Source organism: Anolis carolinensis, chromosome 4 (assembly GCF_035594765.1).
Source record: "Anolis carolinensis isolate JA03-04 chromosome 4, rAnoCar3.1.pri, whole genome shotgun sequence".
Taxonomy (NCBI): Eukaryota; Metazoa; Chordata; class Lepidosauria; order Squamata; family Dactyloidae; genus Anolis; species Anolis carolinensis.
The window spans coordinates 218,141,382-218,163,765 of NC_085844.1; the positions used below are offsets into that span (position 1 = coordinate 218,141,382).

Consider the following 22,384-nt stretch of genomic DNA (forward strand, 5'->3'; position numbering starts at 1 on the left):
AATGTCTCATTTTACATATTTCCACAACACCTTGCATCAAGCAATATCAAGTCTACAGCAGTTTTATTAAAAAGAGCTCTAAAAACCAGGGGGTAAAACTGATAAAAGTATGAGAGGCAAAACTATTTAGTCACAGGAAAGGTGTTGTAGAACTACAAAAGGAATCAAATAATAAAAATACAGTAACAATTTTACTTCTAAGGAATACATGTTTACAGTTAATATATATATAGCAAGAACCAAGAGCCCAGCAGAAAAATATATTTGTTACAATAAACCAGAAAAGCTGTCTTCGGTGATATATTTGCCATAGCAATGCTAAGCATGTTTTTCTTATTAAAAATCTGTACAGTGGAATTTCAATATCCACCAAGGTATAGTTCCAGGACCACCCACATGGATACCAAAACCCTGGATATTGAAGTCTCATTATATACAGTGAGTAAGTAAAATGTCATCTCTTATATAAAATGTCAAACAACTCAAATACTTCCAGACCAGACACTAGCAACAGCTGCATAGTTGGTTTAGAATGTTCATTTATGAAATGATTTCGTCCAAACTTGATACTTGGATTTAACTGACATTCATGTAAGTTTGGTATAAATCAACAAATATTGCAGGATTTCTCCCCAAACTGCTTAGGGTCCATTTTACATTAAACATAATGTGAACAAGTGTTAAAAAATAAATATTGTAACACTAGACATAGGCAAAGCCATTAACATAACTCTGGGCACTGCAAGGTAACTTTACTAGCATAAAGGGATACACAAGCCAGAAAGAAAGTGCAGTAGTAAAAGAGAAAATAATTTATTTAAAAAACTATTTAGATGAGAGAAGAGAAATACTGTATAAACTTATGTATAAGTTGACCTCACATATAAGTCAAGTGCAGATTTTGGAACATATCAAAATGCATAGAGCAATAGGAAGATCTAAAGAGAAGAGGAGGATCTGTTTATTTGATTATAATGGAGGCAGGGTGTAATCGCATTGCTGATCTTATTTATTTATTTTATTTATTTATTTACAGTATTTATATTCCGCCCTTCTCACCCCGAAGGGGACTCAGGGCGGATCACATTATAACACACATAGGGCAAACATTCAATGCCCATAAACACATCAAACAGAGACAGAGAGAGACACGCAGAGTCAAGTTAACCTTCTTCTGAGGGGATGTTCGATTCTGGCCACAGGGGGGAGCAGCTGCTTCATCATCCACACTGACGGCACTTCCTCATACCAGGTCGTAAATTAGTTAATCTTGCCTCCCCACTTTTTATAAGTGGTACCTTATCTCCTACTTGATAGATGCAACTATCTTTCGGGTTGCTAGGTCAGCAACGAGCAGGGGCTATTTTTTATTTTTAATTGACGGGTGCTCACCCCGCCACGGGCTGGCCTCGAACTCATGACCTCATGGTCAGAGTGATTTAAGGCAGCTGCTCAACAGCTGCGCCACAGCTGTTTATGTCTGTACAAATACAGATAGGGAAAAATATAAATGAAGAAAAATAATGATAATGGAGTCTGAACTTTTAAAAAAGGAGGAGGGTGAAAAGAGCAAAGAAAGCAACCTACTTCTATTATGAACCCATCACGCAGTAACAAAAATAAGCACTCCCATCCTATAACTCTTCCTTTGAGCAAGACAGAGAAAGAAATGCAGCCCTCTTTCTTTTCCCACATTATTTTTTAGTCCAGGAAACATTCACAATCAACATATGGAAGCCATAATAATGCAATTTGCCTGTCATTTGGGGTAATTAAGGCTGAGCACAACAGAGAAGAAGCACCCGTGTTTCATAGGGAATTATTAGGGACACTCTACTTCTCTTTATGTCTTCCTAAATGTATCTGCTCTATGGTCTATCCAAGCTTTGCGAGCCTTGCATACTAAGTCCCTATTAAAAATGACTCCACTGTACTTCAAGAATACAAATGACAGGAAGTACACTATATTTCCAGCACTGACCCATGGAGAGATCAATCCAGTTTTTGGGGGTTGGTTTTTGGTCATTTGTTTTTACTTATATATGGGTGCAGAAAATAAGCAAATGTTGGCTGTTGAAGCAGCATGTAAGATACAGCAGGAGCTGTGGAGCAAAGAGGTCAAAAATACCCCAATAACAAACTATATCTAGAACATGTTCTGCTGTGACATATTATGGAACATTCTCCATTCAGAAGATTTACTAGGGCTAATGATGTCTTCATTTTTGCCTTTTACAGGGGGAGACTCTATGATTTGATTCATTTTGTACACATACAAAGCTTTTAACAGATTTGAAATTAATGCATGGTTTAATATATTTTCAGATTATAATTTAAACTGTTCAAACTACCCTATTACTTTAAACTATTTAATTTGATTTTATTAAATGTCATCTTGAAAGCCAGCACAGAAAATGGCAGTTACTACATAAAATGATTGTCAAAACCCCCAAAAAACAAAAATCCTGACAATGCATATGTTCACCATTTATATATATGATGGAGAGCAATGTTCAGATAGTTCCTAGGTCTATGCTTTTGGTGTCATAAATGGCATCTCTACCACCTCTGTCAGGAACAGACATGGCTATGCACAGAAATGAATTCCTTGAAGGAATTCTTAATATTCATAGTAGTCCAAACAGAACACATCCAGAAATTGTATGAACGGATGGAAGCTAGGTATGCAATAATTCATTCATCTAGCATATCCATTTAACATAAACTTTCTTTTAGACTCAAAACACAGAAGGCAGCTGGAAAAGGAGGTGGAAAGTCTGTAAAGCAAAGCTGTTTCAGAATTTCCCACAGGCCATAAAGGCATTATAACAAGCAAGATCAAATCACTGCATGTTTCTCTTAGTTAGCCTTTTGTTGTGTGCTTTCAAGTTGTTTCCAATTTGCAGAAACCTGAAAGGAAATCTACCATGGAGTTTTCTGGGGCTGAGAGTGTGAGATTTGCCTAAGGTCAACCAATAGGTTTCCATGGCCAAGCAGTGAATTAAAACCTCCTCCCTGGAGTCATAATCTCATGCTCAAACACTATATCACATTGGCATTATTCTATAAATATGATTCATTTGTTTTGTTTTATGATGTTACAAACTATCCTGAATGAGCATTTTGTCAGAAAGGACACATTCTACATCTATCTATATATATAAAAGAGTAATGGTGTCCGTTCTTCCTGCTAAACAACAAAAGTACAAGCCCCAGAACCTAGAAATTTGGCAGCAAAATCCACCATCCTTGCCCCTAGGTTCCAACAACAAAAAGAAAAGAAAAATAAAGTCCTAATTAGAGGGAGAGGAATAATTGTTTTTATCCAATTGCTGCCAGTTAGAAGGCTAAGCTCTGCCCACTTGGTCTCCTAGCAACCCACTCAGCCCAGGGGACAGACAGAGTTAGGCCTCACTTAGGCCTCTTCCACACATTATCTAATTTGCACTGGATTATACAGCAGTCTACACTCAAGGCCAGGGGTCCCCAAACTAAGGCCCGGGGGCTGGATGCGGCCCTCCGAGGTCATTTACCTGGCCCACGCCCTCAGTTTTATAATATAATATATTCTATATACATATAATATTGATAATAATATTATAATGTAATACAATACAATAATAATACCATATAATAATATTAATTATATATTCTATATTACATATAATATTACTAATAATATTACAGTATAGTGGTATAGTTCAATATAGTAATATATAATGCTAATATTGTGCTATGCTAATAATATAATATATTGTGTGTACATATAGTTTGTAACCCACTCTGAGTCCCCTTTGGGGTGAGAAGGGTGTGATACAAATGTAGGAAATAAATGCAGTAAATAATAAATAAATAAATAAATAAATAAATTTTAGGCTTGGGCTCACCCAAAGTCTGAAATGACTTGAAGGCACACAACAACAACAATAACAACAACAACAACAACCCTAATTAACTTGACTATCTCATTGGCCAGAAGCAGGACCACACTTCCCATTGAAATCCTGATAAATGTATGTTGGTTAAAATTGTTTTTATTTTTAAATATTGTATTGTTCTTTCATTGTTGTTGTTGTTGTTGTTGTTGTTTTTGCACTACAAATAAGACATATGCAGTGTGCATCGGAATTTGTTTGTATTTTTTTCAAATGATAATCCGGCCTTTCAACAGTCTGAAGGATTGTGGACCGGCCCTCGGCTTAAAAGGTTTGAGGACCCCTGCTCAAGGCCCTTCCACACAGCTATATAACCCATTTATAATTTTATATTATCTGCTTTGAACTGCATTATCTTGACTCCACACTGCCATATAATCCACTTTAGTGTGCATTTTATACAGCTGTGTAGAAGGGGCCTCATATAATCCAGTTCTAAGCATATAAGATTATCAATATACAGTACAGGCCAGCAGAACGTTGAATAAGTGAATATGTTGAATAATAAGAAGGGATTCTGGAAAACCCAATTAAACATCAATTAAGTGATCATTATACAAATTAAGCACCAAAACATCATGTTATACAACAAATTTGACAGAAAAAGTAGTTCAATGCACAGTAATGCTATGTACTAATTACTGTATTTACAAATTTAGCACCAAAACATCACAATGCATTTAAAACACTGACTAGAAAAATACTGACTACTAAAAGGCAGACTGCGTTGGATAATCCAGAACATTGGATAAGCGAATGTTGGAGAAGTGAAATATGAAATAATTACTGTGGTATAATAACACAGAACAATATAATCTCTAAAACCAGGACAGTAAATAAAGAGCAACACTCTGAAAGCAGGGAAATTGGTAATTCCACAAAGGAAACAATCAGGGCCAGCTAACACATCCCAAGAAAGGATTCTTCCAGAAAGGAAGCTGAGAAGGGAGTGAAGCAGTGTGTATTACCAAAGTCATTATTGTTACTATTATTATTATTATTATTATTATTATTATTATTATTATTATTATTATGTTGCTGTGAACCGTGAAAATGAATACAATCTGGCTCCAAGTATTCACAAACACTAAAATCAGAATATATAAAAATTACTGTGGTATAATAAAACAGAACAATACAATCTCTAAAATCAGAACACTAAATAAAGTACAACACTCTGAAATCAGGGGAATTCCAGACAGAACACAATCAGGGCCAGCAAACACCTCCCAACAAAGTATTCCCATCACCAAAGTGTGGCAAATCCTCTGTTTTCTCAGGGCCATAGACTTTTTTTGGGGGGGGGGGACTGTGTGCACTCAAGCACTGCATATGGGTACTTCTTCATCTACACAGACAGTAGAAGCACATAAAATATTGCAAAGAACACCACTCTGAAAACAAGGGAATTCCAGACAGGAAACAATCAGGGCCAGCTAACACCTCCCAACAAAAAAATCCCTCAGGGAGGAATCAGCCAGGCTTTAAAGCTGCAAGGCCATTACATGCTAATCATTTCACCTAATTGCAGCATTCATACTTCCCTCCAACAGACAAAAAAGAACAATCAGAAATATTGTATATTCACAAGCTTTAGCAAATAATATCCCCTGATGGCGCAGTGTGTTAAAGCACTGACCTGCTGAACTTCTGGACCAAAAGGTCGCAGGTTTGAATTGGGGGAGTGGAGAGAGCCCCCACTGTTAGCCCCAGCTTCTGCAAACCTTGAAGTTCGAAAAAATGCAAATGTGTACCTATCAATAGGTACTGCTCTGGTGGGAACGTAATGGCACTCCATGCAGTCATGCCACATGACCTTGGAGGAGTCTATGGACAACGGCAGCTCTTCAACTTAGAAATGGAGATAAGCACCAACCCCCAGCGTCAGACATGACAAGACTTCATGTCAGGGGAAAACCTTTACCCTTTACCTTAACTACCAACAATTCCTCAATACTTTATTTCCCATACCACCATACTTTGCCACAGCAATGCGTGGCCGGGCACAGCTAGTGTGTGTGTGTGTGTGTGTGTGTGTGTGTGTGTGTGTGTGTGTGTGTATGTGTATATATATATATATATATATATATATATATATATATATATAAATGTACTGTCCACTTATAGGACCGAGTTAACAATAAAACCACAGGACCAAATGCCACCAAATTTGGTGACAATACACCAACACATCCAAGGTATGTCCTTCACTCAACCCCCTCCCCCACCAAAAAAACCAGATTGGCCTATATCTATTTTTCACGTTCCCGCCCTCCCTTTTTGGCATGAATGGTATGATCACTTCTTTTCCCTTTACTCTCCGCACTTGCCCTGAGGGGGGCGACTGTGTCAGGGGAGCTCAGAGGGTGGAGAACAGCAGGTAGAGAGAGAGCCAGCTACCAGGGCTATTCTTCTTGGAGGGGCTTCCCTCCCTCCTGGCACACACAGAAACACATAGACCTCCAATTATTAAAAAGCGAGGGAGGATGAGGAAGAGCCGTTCTCCCCTGGCTGCCACTCAAAAGGGTAGACCCCACCCACTTTAGGCCCCGCTCACTTTATGTCATAGCAACCCCCTCAGCCACAATGGCACCCAGGGATAGGAAGGGTTCACTTAGGTCTCTTTCAAACTGCCTATAAAATACAGATTATCTGATCTGAACTGGATTGTATGGCAGTGTAGACTCAAGGCCCTTCCACACAGCTATATAACCCAGAATGCCAAGGCAGATAATCCACAGTATCTGCTCTGAACTGGATTATCTTGAGTTCACACTGCCATATAATCCACTTCAGTGTGGATTTTATATAGCTGTGAAGAAGGGGCCTAATAAAATCCAGTTCTAAGCAGATAATATAAGATTATAAATGTAATATATAATAATTACTGTGATATAATAATACAGAACAATATAATCTCTAAAATCAGGACAGTAAATAAAGAGCAACACTCTGAAAATGGGAATTCCAGAAAGGAAACAATCAGAGCCAGCTAACATCTTCCAACACAGGGATTCCCCCAAGGAGGAAGCAGCCAGGATTTGAAGCTGCAAGGCCATTTTATGCTAATCAAGGTGACTAATTGCAGCATTCATACTTGCCTCCAAAAGACAAGAGGTATTTCTCCCACCCTGGACATTATTCCACAGGTATGTAAACCCCACTTGACTGTCTGCTTCCTAACCAGAGGGATCCTCCGTTGGCCACCTTGAATACCATTGAACAGCCTTACAGCTTCAAAGCCAGGCTGCTTCCTAACCACAGGGATCATAACCACCAGACTACGCCACAACAACGTGGGCTGGGCACAGCTAGTTTTAATACAAATTTAACAATTGGAAACAGCTACATTACACACCTACCAAGATAAAACAAGCACTACAATGGATGAACTCTGCTGCTGTTTAGTTTAGATTTGAAGCTGTAATACCCTGGAACTAGGGAACACAGGAAAAAAGGCTACCAGGTTAAGGGAGGAGGGTGGTCAACTTCTTTCCAGTTTTTCCAGGTCTTCAAATTGCTACTTTTTAATAATGTGGAATAACAGAAAGAGGGGGAAAAACTTTATAAAAAGATTCCTCTCCATTTCGTTCTCTGTAATCTCAGCAACAGGAAATAGCAGAGAGTCAACACTTGATATGATCCCATATATTGTGTATAAAGCAAAGTTTATGGTTTATAGCAATTTGTTATTCATAGACATTTTCCAGTAAAATAATAAACAATGTTTTGCTTTTTTCACTACGTCGATATTCTGCCAATATCTGTAGCAACACAGATGGATTCCTTCAGATTTCTCTCAATTCCCAATTCTTTATAAAGTGATATCAATTTTCAAATTACCGTAAGTCTCTGAAGGCCTACAAAGTCCAGCATATTAACAATACTGAAACCAAAACTGCAATGTTTATCTCAATACAGATACTGTACTTTGCTCTTTTATTTGGTATTGAGAACACCACAACTAGCTACCATAAGATAAATTTTTTCAACATGCAAGAAGCCCTACACTACACAAAAGTTTCAACTATCTTACAGCTCTAGCCACACTTAAAATTTGGCTAAACAGACTTTTAAAATCCATTGTATTATCCTACATTTAATCTCTAGCATCATGAGACTATAGAGACTGCCATGTTTCCTTTTCTCTCTGCTTTAGGTTTAATCAGAAGTTTCTGCATTTCAAAAAATGGCAATGAGCACTGATTCAAGACAGCTCATTAATCACTGCAAGATGGGGAGAAAACATGAACTGTTAATTTCAGCAAGTTTGAACTGATAGTTTAACTTCTCTTGCTGTGAGCCGCCCCGAGTCCCTTCGGGGAGATGGGACGGGATATAAGAATAAATTTTTTATTATTATTATTATTATTATTATTATTATTATTATTATTATTATTATTATTATTATTATTATTATCTTCTTCTCCAAAACTGTACTCTACATTTTGCAGCTACAGAGAGAAACATAACACACGAAGCCTAGTTTTTGAGGTTACAATGTTCACCCCACCGTCATTTTGTATTAACAGGTCTGATGAAGAGTTCTGGACAGCTCAAAATTTCGCATCACCTCATTGCTATTTTAGCTACATTTTAGTGACCAACATTGTGTATACATGTGTGCTTGTTTTCAGGTCACCTGTTGACTTATGGTGATCCTATGAATACTTAGTGTTGGTTTCACCAGTTCCTTCTTCAAAAATATAGCCTATAGTACCTAGTATTCGTTTGTAGTCACCCAGCCAAGAACTAACCAGGACTGAACCTTTTTAGCTTCCAATATCAGATGGAATCTGGTATCTTAATAGAGACCTTAGGCAACTAAAGATCAACATTACATTCACATATTTTATATACAACTAGCTGTGCCCGGCAAAGCGTTGCTGTGGCTAAGTAGAATCATAGAATAGTAGAGTTGGAAGAGACCTCATGGGCCATCCAGTCCAACCCCCTGCCAAGAAGCAGGAAATCACATTCATAGCACCCCTGACAGATGGCCATCCAGCCTCTGTTTAAAAGCCTCCAAAGAAGGAGCCTCCACCACAGTCCGGGGGAGAGAGTTCCACTGCCGAACAGCCCTCACTGTGAGGAAGTTCTTCCTAATGTTCAGGTGGAATCTCCTTTCCTGTAGTTTGAAGCCATTGTTCCGTGTCCTAGTCTGCAGGGCAGCAGAAAACAAGCTTGCTCCCTCCTCCCTATGACTTCCCCTCACATATTTGTACATGGCTATCATGTCTCCTCTCAGCCTTCTCTTCTGCAGGCTAAACATGCCCAGTTCTTTAAGCCTCTCCTCATAGGGCTTGTTCTCCAGACCTTTGATCATTTTAGTTGCCCTCCTCTGGACGCTTTCCAGCTTGTCAACATCTCCCTTCAACTGTGGTGCCCAGAATTGGACGCAGTATTCCAGGTGTGGTCTGATAAAGGCAGAATAGAGGGGGAGCATGACTTCCCTGGATCTAGACGCTATTCCCCTATTGATGCAGGCCAGAATCCCGTTGGCTTTCTTAGCAGCCACATCACATTGCTGGCTCATGTTTAACTTGTTGTCCACAAGGACTCCAAGATCTTTTTCACATGTACTGCTGTCTAGCCAGTTGTCCCCCATTCTGTATCTTTGCATTCCATTTTTTCTTCCGAAGTGAATTATCCTGCATTTGTCCCTGTTGAACTTCATTTTGTTAGTTTTGGCCCATCTCTCTAGTCTGTCAAGATCGTTTTGAATTCTGCTCCTTTCTTCTGGAGTGTTGGCTATCCCTCCCAGTTTGGTGTCGTCTGCAAACTTGATGATCGTGCCTTCTAACCCTTCGTCTAAGTCATTAATAAAGATGTTGAACAGAACCGGGCCCAGGACGGAGCCCTGCGGCACTCCACTCGTGACTTCTTTCCAAGATGAGGACGACACATTGGTGAGCACCCTTTGGGTTCGTTCGCTTAGCCAATTACTGATCCATCTAACTGTAGTTTTGTCTAGCCCACATTTTACTAGTTTGTTTGCCAGAAGGTCGTGGGGGACTTTGTCGAAGGCCTTACTGAAATCCAGGTACGCGGCATCCACGGCATTCCCTGTATCGACCCAACTCGTAACTCTGTCGAAAAAAAGAGATCAGATTAATCTGGCATGACTTGTTTTTGGTAAATCCGTGTTGACTATTAGCAATGACTGCATCTGTTTCTAAGTGTTTGCAGACCACTTCCTTAATGATCTTTTCCAGAATCTTGCCTGGTATCGATGTGAGGCTGACCGGATGGTAATTGTTTGGGTCGTTCTTTTTTCCTTTCTTGAAGATAGGGACCACATTTGCCCTCCTCCAATCTGCTGGGACTTCTCCCGTTCTCCAAGAACTCTCAAATATGATCGCCAGTGGTTCTGAAATAACTTCCGCTAGTTCCTTCAATACTCTTGGATGTAGTTGATCTGGCCCTGGCGACTTGAATTCATTTAGAGCGGCCAGGTGTTCCTGGACAACTTGTTTCCTATTTGGGGTTGGATTTTCCCAAATCCTTCGTCCATTCCATGTTGCTGAGGTTGAAGATGGCTTTCTTTTTGTGAGAAGACTGAAGCAAAGAAGGCATTAAGCAGTTCTGCCTTTTCCCTGTCCCCTGTCGCCATCACCCCATCTTCTCATCGCAGAGGCCCTATCGCCTCCTTTTTCTTCCTTTTTCTACCAATGTAAGCAAAAAAGCCTTTTTTGTTGTTTTTAATGTCCCTGGCAAGCCTGAGCTCATTTTGCGCTTTAGCCTTGCGAACCTTTTTCCTACAGGAGTTGGCTATACGTTTGAATTCTTCTTTGGTGATTTCTCCCCTTTTCCACTTCTTGTGCATGTCACTTTTGAGTTTTAGCTCAGTTAGAAGTTCTTTGGACATCCATTCTGGCTTCTTTGCACGTGCCATATTTTTTTTTCTTTGTTGGCACTGTTTGCATTTGCGCCTTGAGTATTTCACTTAAAAAAAAACTCCCATCCATCGTTAACTCCCTTATCTTTTAATATTGGCGTCCATGGAATGCCGCTCAGTATTTCCTTCATTTTTTGGAAGTCAGCTCTCTTAAAGTCCAGAATGCGTGTTTGACTTGTCTTAGTTTCAGCCTTCCATTGTATCACAAACTGCAGGAGCACATGGTCACTTGCCCCTAAGGATCCGACGACTTCTACTGTATTGATCAGGTCTTCCACATTTGTTAAGATTAGATCAAGAGTTGCTGATCCCCTTGTTGCCTCCTCTACCTTCTGGACCATAAAGTTGTCTGCAAGGCAAGTGAGGAATTTGTTGGACTTAGTGCTCTTGGCCGAGTTTGTTTTCCAGCAGATATCAGGATAGTTGAAGTCGCCCATGACTACTACATCTCTTCTTTGTGCCTGTTTGGTCAGCTGTTGACAAAAGGCTTCATCAACTTCTATATCCTGGTTCGGAGGTCTATAGTAGACACCCACGACGAGATCTTTTTGAGTCCTGGTTCCCTTGATTCTTATCCAGATGCTTTCAAGCTGGTTTCCCAGATTAGTCTTGCATTTCTTCTGCAACGTAACTGTTTTTGACATATAAAGCTACTCCCCCTCCTCTCCCCTTTGTTCTATTTCTGTGAAAGAGGTTATAGCCCTCAATGGCTACATTCCAGTGATGGGAGTCATCCCACCAGGTTTCAGTGATGCCTATGACGTGTGGTGCTGTGCTAAAAGTTGGAGTTCGTCTTGCTTATTTCCCATGCTCTGTGCATTAGTGTAAAGACATGTAAGCCCCTGTGACCTCCCCTTGAGTTGTTTATTTGGGATTATTGTGCTCTCGGTAATTGGTCCTTGCTGTGTTTGTGCAGCCCCCCATTTAGCCTTTTGGCAGTTCCCTGTGGTCGTGGGTAATATAGTGTTTGCCAGGCTGTTGTTCCCCTCCCCCAGTGGATCTAGTTTAAAGTGCGCCTGATGAAGTTTGTGAGTCTGTGTGCAAAAAGATGTTTTCCTACTTGTGTGAGATGCACCCCATCGCTTGCCAGTAGGCCATCCTCCTGGAAGAGTAGACCATGGTCAAGGAAGCCAAAATGCTCCTCTTGACACCATTTTCTGAGCCAGTTATTGACCTGTACTATTTTTCCGGCCCTTGTAGAGCCGTGTCCTACAACGGGGAGGAGGGATGAAAAGATCACCTGTACATTACACAGTTTTAGCTTACTTCCGAGGGCTCGAAAATCATTTGTGATCTTTTGAAAAGTATGCCTAGCGGTGTCATTGGTACCTACATGAATCAACATAAGGTGGGGAGGGTGATGGGGCTTTAAAAGCCTGGTGAGCCTCTGAGTGATATGATGTATTTTTGCCCCCGGGAGGAAGCATGTTTCTCGAGCAATCCTGTCCGGTCTGGAAATGATGGCTTCCGTTCCTCTAAGGAGGGAGTCACCTACTACCAAGACCTGTTTCCTTTGAGGATTGACAGGGTCCCTTTTGTATGGTGGTATGGGAAATAATGTATTGAGGAATTGGTGGTAGTTAAGGTAAAAGGTAAAGGTTTTCCCCTGACGTTAAGTCCAGTCGTGACCAACTCTGTGGGTTGGTGCTTATTTCCATTTCTAAGCCGAAGAGCCGCCGTTGTCCGTAGACTCCTCCAAGGTCATGTGGGATGACTGCATGGAGCGGCGTTACCTTCCCACCGGAGTGGTAGCTATTGATGTACTCACATTTGCATGTTTTTGAACTTCTGGGTTGGCAGAAGCTGGGGCTAACAGTGGGGGCTCTCTCTGCTCCCCCAATTCAAACCTGCTGCCTTTCGGTCCAGAAGTTCAGCAGCTTAGCGCTTTAACACCACCAGGGGATATTATTTCCTAAAGGTTGTGAATATACAATATTTCTGATTGGGGTTTTTTTTGGTTTGTTGGAGGCAAGTAAGAATGCTGCAATTAGGAAACATGATTAGCATGTAATGGCCTTGCAGCTTTAAAGCCTGGCTGTTTCCTCCTGTTGAAGTGGGAATGACACCTCCCTGAGTGATTTTTTTGTTGGGCCCTGACTGTTTCCTGTCTGGAATTCCCTTGTTTTCAGAGTGGTGTTGTTTGCGATATTTTATGTGCTTCTACTGTCTGTGGCCCTGAGAAAACAGAGGATTTGCCACACTTTGATGATGGGAATACTTTGTTGGGAGGTGTTAGCTGGCTCTGATTGTTTCCTGTGTGGAATTCCCCTGTTTTCAGAGTGTTGTTCTTTATTTAGTGTTCTGATTTTAGAGATTGTATTGTTCTGTTTTATTATACCACATTAATTTTTATATATTCTGATTTTAGTGTTTTTTAATACTTGGAGCCAGATTGTATTCATTTTCATGGCTGACCGCAACACAATAATAGTAGTAGTAATAATAATAATAATAATAATAATAATAGTAATGATAGTACAGTAGAGTCTCACTTATCCAACACTCGCTTATCCAATGTTCTGGATTATCCAACGCATTTTTGTAGTCAATGTTTTCAATATATCGTGATATTTTGGTGCTAAATTCGTAAATACAGTAATTACTGCATAGCATTACTGCATATTGAACTACTTTTTCTGTCAAATGTGTTGTATAACACGATGTTTTGGTGCTTAATTTGTAAAATCATAACTTAATTTAATGTTTAATAGGCTTTTCCTTAATCTCTCCTTATTATCCAACATATTCGCTTATCCAACGTTCTGCCAGCCCATTTATGTTGGATAAGTGAGACTCTACTGTAATAATAATGACTTTGGTAATACACACTGCTTCACTCCCTTCTCAGCTTCCTTTCTGGAAGAATCCTTTCTTGGGATGTGTTAGCTGGCCCTGATTGTTTCCTTTGTGGAATTACCAATTTCCCTGCTTTCAGACTGTTGGTCTTTATTTACTGTCCTGGTTTTAGAGATTATATTGTTCTGTATTATTCTATCCCAGTAATTATTTCATATTAAAGTAGAATCTCACTTATCCAACATTCGCTTATCCAATGTTCTGGATTATCCAACGCAGTCTGCCTTTTCGTAATCAATGTTTTTGTAATCAGTGTTTTAAATTCATTGTGATATTTTGGTGGTAAATTTGTAAATACAGTAATTACTACATAGCATTACTGTGCACAGAACTACCTTTTCTGTCAAATTTGTTGTATAACATGATGTTTTGGTGGTTAATTTGTATAATGATTACCTAATTAGATGTTTAATCAGCTTTTCCTGAATCCCTTCTTATTATCCAACATATTCACTTATCCAACGTTCTGCCGGCCTGTTTATGTTGGATAAGTGAGACTCTACTGTATATTGATAATCTTATATTATCTGCTTAGAACTGGATTATATGAGGCCCCTTCTTCACAGCTGTATAAAATGGACACTGAAGTGGATTATATGGCAGTGTGGAGTCAAGATAATCCAGTGCAAAGCAGATAATATAAGATTATAAATGAGTTATATAGCTGTGTGGAAGGGCCTTGAGTCTACACTGCCATATAATCCAGTGCAAATTAGATAATCTGTGGAAGAGGCCTAAATTAGGCCTAACTCTGCCTGTCCCCTGGGCTGAGTGGGTTGCTAGGAGACCAAGTGGGCGGAGCTTAGCCTTCTAACTGGCAGCAATTGGATAAAAACAATTATTTCTCTCCCTCTAATTAGGACTTTATTTTTCTTTTCTTTTTGTTGTATCAACCTAGAGGCGTGGATGATGGGTTGTGTTGTCAAATTCCGGGTTTGGGGGGGGGGGCTAATTATAAGTATTATAATTCGGAAATTATTTCTCTTACCTGTAAGAAACTTATGCTAGCTTCCTGAATCACCCTGATTAAGATTTTTTTTCCTTGCTCCCACAGAACCAATTATAGGTTCTCCTATTTCATGGGCATTTAATAGTTTTTATCTCTTAACCTACATAGTTAAGCCAGTACTAGAACTCAAATGCAAGGCATCCCCAGTATAGTTTTGCCTACACAGTCCAAGCCATTGTCTGAGAGCACATGATACAACAATCATACTGAACCTAAGCAGATCACTGGTCCTGATCACTGCCTGGTAGTCTTGGGTGCTATAATGGAACAAAAGCAGATATAAATAAAACCTGATATCAAAGTAGTACCAGTACCCAAAAAGCACACAAATTCTTTCACATTCTCTGTGTATAAGGCAGAGAAATTAAAAACAGGATTCCAAAACTGGATTTCAGCCTAAGTTTAAGTGATGTAAAAGATTGTCAAGATTTCCCCAGGAAAAATAATCTCGAAAATATATAAAGTATTACTTGAATGGGACACAGAGACCGAAACAGTCAAAGAATGTATGACCAAATGGGCGAAAGATGTAGAGAGAGTGATACACATGGACGAATGGGAGGCAGGATGGAACAGAAAATTAAAATTAACATATTCGTATGATTTAAAAGAAAATTGGATGAAGATGCTCTACAGGTGGCACATCACACCAAAAAAACTAGGTTTGATAAATAAAAGCATGAACACAAAATGTTGGAAATGTGGTGAGAAAGAAGGTACATACTTTCACATGTGGTGGAAATGTAGGAAAGCTAAAGAATATTGGTCAAATATACATCAAAGTGTAACAAAGATCCTAGAAAAAAGACTTAATAAACTTCCTGAAACATACTTATTAGGAATCTCTAACCTACCCCCAGGCTCAAACGAAGAAAAAATAGTGACATATTTAACAACAGCGGCCAGAATTACCTATGGAAGATACTGGAGACAGAAAGAAATTCCCAGCGAAATAGAATGGTTAACTAAAGTTGCAGAGATAAAAAATTAGGATAGGCTAACCTTTCTAATAGCTAAACAGCAGGGAAAACCTAGAAAAGAGACAAACTGGCAACAAGTAGATAATTATATAAATAGAAAGGAAAAAAGGAAAAACAAGAAAAAAGCATAAGATATTAAACTAAACCAAAGAAAATGATAAAATAAATAATAAATCAATAAATCAACAGGTAGAAATAGACAATTAAGTAAGAATTCACTAATACATTAAGAAGCAAGAAGAAGGGAATGAAGTTGAGGAAAGAAGAAGGAAGCAAATGGAAAATACCTCATCGGGAAAGCTGGGAAGTTCCAGATGTTTTTAATTTAATTGCTTTTTTGTGTGTGTGTGTGTGTGTGTGTTTCCCTCTCTGTTTACTCCTCCCTTCCCCCCCCCACCTCTTTATTTCTCTATATTTACCACTCACTTATTTTATCATATTGTATGAAAATTCTTAATAAAGATTATTTTTTTAAAAAAAAAAGATTTCCCCATAACAAAATGATCCTGTTTTTAAGGGATGGCAACCAGTTTTAGTCATACTAATTACGACATGCATGTATTATTCTGCACGTTTTCTAAACTGTAACATTGTCTAACAATCTGATCAATAATTTAGTATTCTAGAGTAGTGCTTCTTAAAATGGTGGTATAGTAGAGTCTCACTTATCCAACATTCTGGATTATCCAACACATTTTTGTAGCCAATGTTTTCAATATATCGTGGTATTTTGGTGCTAAATTCGTAAATACAGTAATTACTACATAGCATTACTGTGTGTTGAACTACTTTTTCTGTCAAGTTTGTTGTATAACATGATGTTTTGGTGCTTAATTTGTAAAATCATAACCTAATTTGATGTTTAATAGGCTTTTCCTTAATCCCTCCTTATTATCCAACATATTCACTTATCCAACGTTCTGCTGGCCCGTTTATGTTGGATAAGTGAGACTCTACTGTATTTGGAATGTGGCTGGTCTGCAGTGCCATTCTAGAGCACCGAAGTCCTGGGAAGTGAACAATTCCTTCTAATAGACAGCATCTCTCACATCTCATTTAAGCTGCCGAGTTCCAATGTCCTACTCCAGCACTCAACTGGCTTTCTTATCTTTTTACTATATAGTGACTATTTTTATATATTTGATTTATTTTATTTTTGTCCCACTTTTATCATGACATAGGACTCAAGACAACTAACTGCAAACATATCACAAAATAAATTTAAAAGGGCAAGTGTATTAAAAATGAATATAGAAATTTAAAAATTACAAATTTCATGTCATGAACATAAATAATGTAAAAATACATTTTAAACTACACTTTAAAACTATTTAAGGTCATTTAAAAGTATATATAGACACCTTAAACTTTAACACCAATAAATATTCAAAATTAGATTTTCCTTCACTATTTTAAATGTTACTCTTGAACATTACACTTTGACTTCTGGAAGATAAAAAGAAAAATCAAGACTACAAGAACAAAGCAGAGCAACGGGAATCATCGGTCAAATGTATAATCCTAAGAAGCCATAACACAGAAAGGTTCATTTATTAGATAATTTGTATTTATTTAAGAAATGATATCTCCAGATTCAAAGCTATATTTATTATAATTGTATTTCTAGAATAAAGCTATTCTACATCAGAATGTAACGGCATTCCATGCAGTCATGCCGGCCACATGACCTTACAGGTGTCTACGGACAACGCCGGCTCTTCGGCTTAGAAATGGAGATGAGCTCCAACCCCCAGAGTCAGACATGACTGGACTTAACGTCAGGGGAAAACCTTTACCTTTTACCTTACATCAAAATATTTGCATTTGCAAAGACAATATGGGCTACCCTATGAGATGCCCTGCCACTGATTTTATGTGACTCTAGGCAGACATACAAAACAAAGAATTAAAACATATTGTGTGAAAAATTTATGAAGCAGGAAGTAGGACTATGTGCTGTAGTTCTCAAGGTGCTGGATGTTACTAATTTTGGAAGTCAATGTTACTCTGGAACACATACCTCCCAGGGTTCATCGTAGGATAAGTGATTCATGAGAACAACCAAAAAGATCAAACTCACAAATCCTAGCAATTCTCATACTCGCTGAAATAATAATTGCACTACAATATGTCAAATTTTGGAAGACTTCTTAGGATAAGGGCATCCTTCCTGGAGCATCCAATATAAGCCATGCTCCACCAGGATACTGAATTTGATACTAAAGTACGGCCCCCCATATCTGCAGGGGATATATTCCTAGACTTCACATGAATAAGTGAAATTGCAGATAACAGAAAATCCTATTGAAATCAAGAACTGGCAAAGAATTCCACAAAATCACGCCAGAGGCCATCTTTTGTCAGAAGGGGATAAATGAAAACACAAATACTGATCCTGTGGATACTGGAGGCATACTATAAAATAAGATGGTGGCTCTATTGATATTTCTTAACAATAACTGACACAACAATATTACATTATCCAAGTTAGCCTTAGTTACAAACCAACATCAGTTTTTCTCTACCTGACAACTGGCAAATGGACACATGAGTTATTTAATGGAAAAAGACACTACAGATAAATTACTCATCCTGTATTTACCAGGGTTTTAAAAGAAACCTAAGACCTGACTATATATACAATTTGGGGAATAATTAAAAGCAATTAGTCTCATCTCAACATGGGTAGCAGACAATCCAATTGCAATTTAAACACAAAAGTAGTAATACAGAGGACTGGGTGCTCAGTCATTTCTGGTCCTTTATGAAGTGACCATTTTGGCTGAAATAAAAAAGGCAACAGGGCTCAGGTGGAACACAAGTCAGTGGTTCTCAACCTGGGGTCCCCAGATGTTTTGGCATACAATTCCCAGAATTCCCAGCCAGTTTACCAGCTGTAAGGATTTCTGGGAGTTGAAGGCAAAAAAACATTTGGGGACCCCAGGTTGAGAACCACTGACGTAAGTGATAAAGGTTGAATTCCAAAATCCAAAACCCTCCAAAGTCATTCATTTCAGTGGCTGACATAGTAACATCTCTGCTTTCTGATGGTTCAATGCATACAAACTTTGTCTCATGCACAAAAATATGGTGTATAAAATGACCTCCAGTTTATGTGTATACTGTGTCTATGAAACATCAATGAATTTCATTCAATGAGTCCCATCCCAAGATACCTCATTTATGTATTTGCAATTATTCTAAAATATGGAACACTTCTGGTCCAAACATTACAAATGAGAGACAGGCAACTCGTATTTTGACACAGAACAGGATTGCCTCGGCTATGTGGGGTTGTGTCCAGAAGGAACATTGATTGTGCTTCATCCCTGAACCGCTCTGTACTCCATCTTTCATTAGAAACTACATTTAAAAAATGGGGAAGGGGACCTGGCCCTGATACAAGGCCACCCCTCTCTGGAGTCTGGCCTAAAGTTACCCAATACCTTCCAAAGGAAGTGCAGCGACACACACACATATGTGTATCTGCTTCCTTTGGAAGGTACTGAATTGCTTTAGGCCAGACTCCAAATATATATAAATACATACATATATGTACACATAGAATCACACACACACATAGGCTTGCACTTCCTTTGGGAAGTGTTGGGTGACTTTAGGCCAGATTCCATAGAGTCTTGCTTATCCAACCTTTGCTTATCCAACGTTCTGTATTATCCAACGCAGTCTGCTTTTTAGTAGTCAATGTTTTTGTAGTCAATGTTTCCAATACACTGTGATGTTTTGGTGCTAAATTCATAAATACAGTAATTACTACATAATGTTATTGTGTACTGAACTGCTTTTTCTGTCAATTTGTTGTAAAAATATGATGTTTTGGTGCTTAATTTGTAAAATCATAGCGTAATTTGATGTTTAATAGGCTTTTCCTTAATCCTTCCTTATTATCCAATGTTTTCACTTATCCAACGTTCTGCCGGCCCGTTTATGTTGGGTAAGTGAGACCCCACTGTATATAAATACATACACATAGATATGTAAACACATAGTGTCTATGCTTCCTTTGGAAGGTGTTCAGTGGCTTTAGTCCAGATGCCATAAATAAAAATGCATACATACATATATGTAAACATTGATACACACACATGTATGTCTGGCTTTCTTTGGAAAGTATTGGGTTGCTTTAGACCAGATGCCCTATATAATTTAAAGAATGTACCCTATTTATACCCTGCCTTTCTCTGCCCTGAAGGGGATTCAGGGGATATCTCTGTGTTTGTGTTTCTATGCGTACATATATGTTTGTGTTTTATATATAGGGAGTCTGGCCTAAAGCTATCCAAAGGAAGGTGTACATGTATGTATGTATGTATGTATGTATTTATATATGAGTGTGTGTGTGACAGAGAGAAGTCTGGCCTAAAGATACCCAATATCTTCCAAAGTAAGCACATATACATATGTATACGTGTGTATGTGTGTGTGTGTGTATATATATATATATATATATATATATATATATATAGTGTGTGTGTGTGTGCATGCATATATATATATATATATACACACACACACACACACACATACACACACACACACACGGTATCTGGCCTAAAGCAATTCAATACTTTCCAACTACAGTATAGTCTCACTTCCAACATAAACAGGCCAGCAGAATGTTGGATAAGCAAATATGTTGGATAATAAGGAGGGATTAAGGAAAAGTCTATTAAACATCAAATTAGGTTATGATTTTACAAATTACAAAAATGCATTGGATAATCCAGAACGTTGGATAAGCGAGTGTTGGATAAATGAGACTCTACTGTATTTCCAACACACACACACACACACACAGTTTCCAAAGTATGCACCAGACATATATGTTTGTGTGTTTCTATGTGTACATATATGTTTGGGTATATATACAGAGAGTCCGGCCTACAGCTATCCAAAGGAAGCTGTACATATATGTATGTATTTATATATGTGTGTGTGTGTGTGTGTAAGTCAGAGAAGTCTGGCCTAAAGACATCCAACATCTTCCAAAGGAAGCATAGACCTATACATATGTATATGTATGGGTGTGTATATAGTCTTGTGCTTCCTTTGGAAGCTGTTTTGTGTGTGTGTGTGGCTTTAAGCCAGACTCCTTACATATACATACACAGAGGTGCACACAGATACACGCATGATCCATGTATGTCTGTGTTTTGTTTGGACAGTGTTGCGTAGCTGTAGGCCAGACTCTGTGTATTTAATACATACATCCACGTACACACTGCATGCACATCGGTTCCCCAGAGTGGCAGCGCCACTCTCCCTCTTGCCTCCCTCCTGGGCCAGGAGGCCTTCCTCGCGGGCGCCAAACCCGCCTCCTTCCTCGGGGGTTTCTCCTCCCCAAGAGGAAGGGGGCGCCCAGGGCCAGGACTCGGCCTTCTTCCCGGCGACCCCGAGCAGGCCTCAGCTGAGGCCGCCGCCCGTCCTCCTCTTCCTCCACCATGGCTGTCAGGGCAGCAGCAGCAGCAGCTCCCCGGCCGAGAGAGAGAGAGAGAGAGCGAGAGAGCGGGCCTTGCATAGCCAGGGAGAGACCCCTTCTTCTCTCTATGACGCCTCGCGACTGAGGTAACTCACCTCCCCACCAGGCCCCGCCTCATTTGCACAAATACATACAGAGAGATACCCCACGCGAGGGACCCACTCGCCTCACCTGAGGGCGCCGCCGCGCCTCACAGCGCCGGGTCCAAGGCCACCCCGCCGCGGCCTGCCTTACTGCCGGACGCCCCAGGCGAAAGGGGGCAGGAAGAGCCGAGACAGAGGCGGAACGGAGGGAGGAGGAGGAGGAGGTCAGCCCGAGCCCGAAACTCCGGGGCGCCACGGACCCCCTCCAACCCGGCCGCGGCTCCGCCTCCGAGAGGGAGGGGCGTGGCGGCTCACGTGACCCACCCGCTCGGCTGCGCGCGCGCCTCGCTGGCTGCGCGCGCTGCTCCTCCTCCTTCCTCCCCCCCCCCCCCCCAAAAAAGTATTATTGTGCCGGGAAGGAGGGAGGGAGGCGTGCGCGCGCCCGCCCGCCCGCCTACAGGGTTAGAGCGCGTGCCTGCTGCTGCTGCTGGTTCTGCTTCTGGTCTCGCGCTCACAGCCTTATTTTTCTTCTTCTTTTTCTCCTTCTTCCTCTTCCTTCTCCAGCGCAAACCCCCTCCCTCCCGCCAACTTCTGCTTTTCTCTCCAAAACAGGGTGAGCACTGAGCAGCCCAGTCTTGGGCCCCTTCAGTTTGAGTCAAAGGGCCTACTGACGCCTTTCCACCCAGCTGGATAAAATCCCACATGTTCCCGCTTTGAACTGGAATATATGGCAATGTGGACTCAGGCCCCTTCCACACAGGTGGATAAAATCCCACATTTTTTTGCTTTGAACCAATCTACCCATGGGGTTTTTAATCTCCTATTTTAATCGCTGTTATGTGTGATTTATTTTTATATTTAGTTAAGGTACATTGTTGCTTTAATTACACAAGCCAACAAAATGAAACTTTGTAATCATCAGAAATGAGAGTCTCTCTCTCTGAGTCGCATAGTCGTTTCTGACTCTTCATGACCTCATGGACCAGTCCACGCCAGAGCTCCCTGTTGGCCATCGCCGCCCCCAGTTCCTTCAAGGTCAAGCCAGTCACTTCAAGGATACTGTCCATCCATCTCGCCCTTGGTCAGCCTCTCTTCCTTTTTCCTTCCATTTTCCCCAGCATCA

General features: G+C 39.9%; 1 protein-coding gene across 2 annotated transcripts in view; it reads right to left on the minus strand.

The window, feature by feature from the left end:
- Positions 1-21,563, minus strand: part of ncoa6 (nuclear receptor coactivator 6) — a 67,199-nt gene extending 45,636 nt beyond the window's left edge. For both annotated transcript variants that reach the window (XM_062978814.1, XM_062978813.1), the window contains exon 1: positions 21,350-21,563. The gene's annotated coding sequence lies outside the window, so the exon portion shown is untranslated. The remainder of the gene's footprint in view (positions 1-21,349) is intronic.
- Positions 21,564-22,384: the final 821 nt, after the last annotated feature.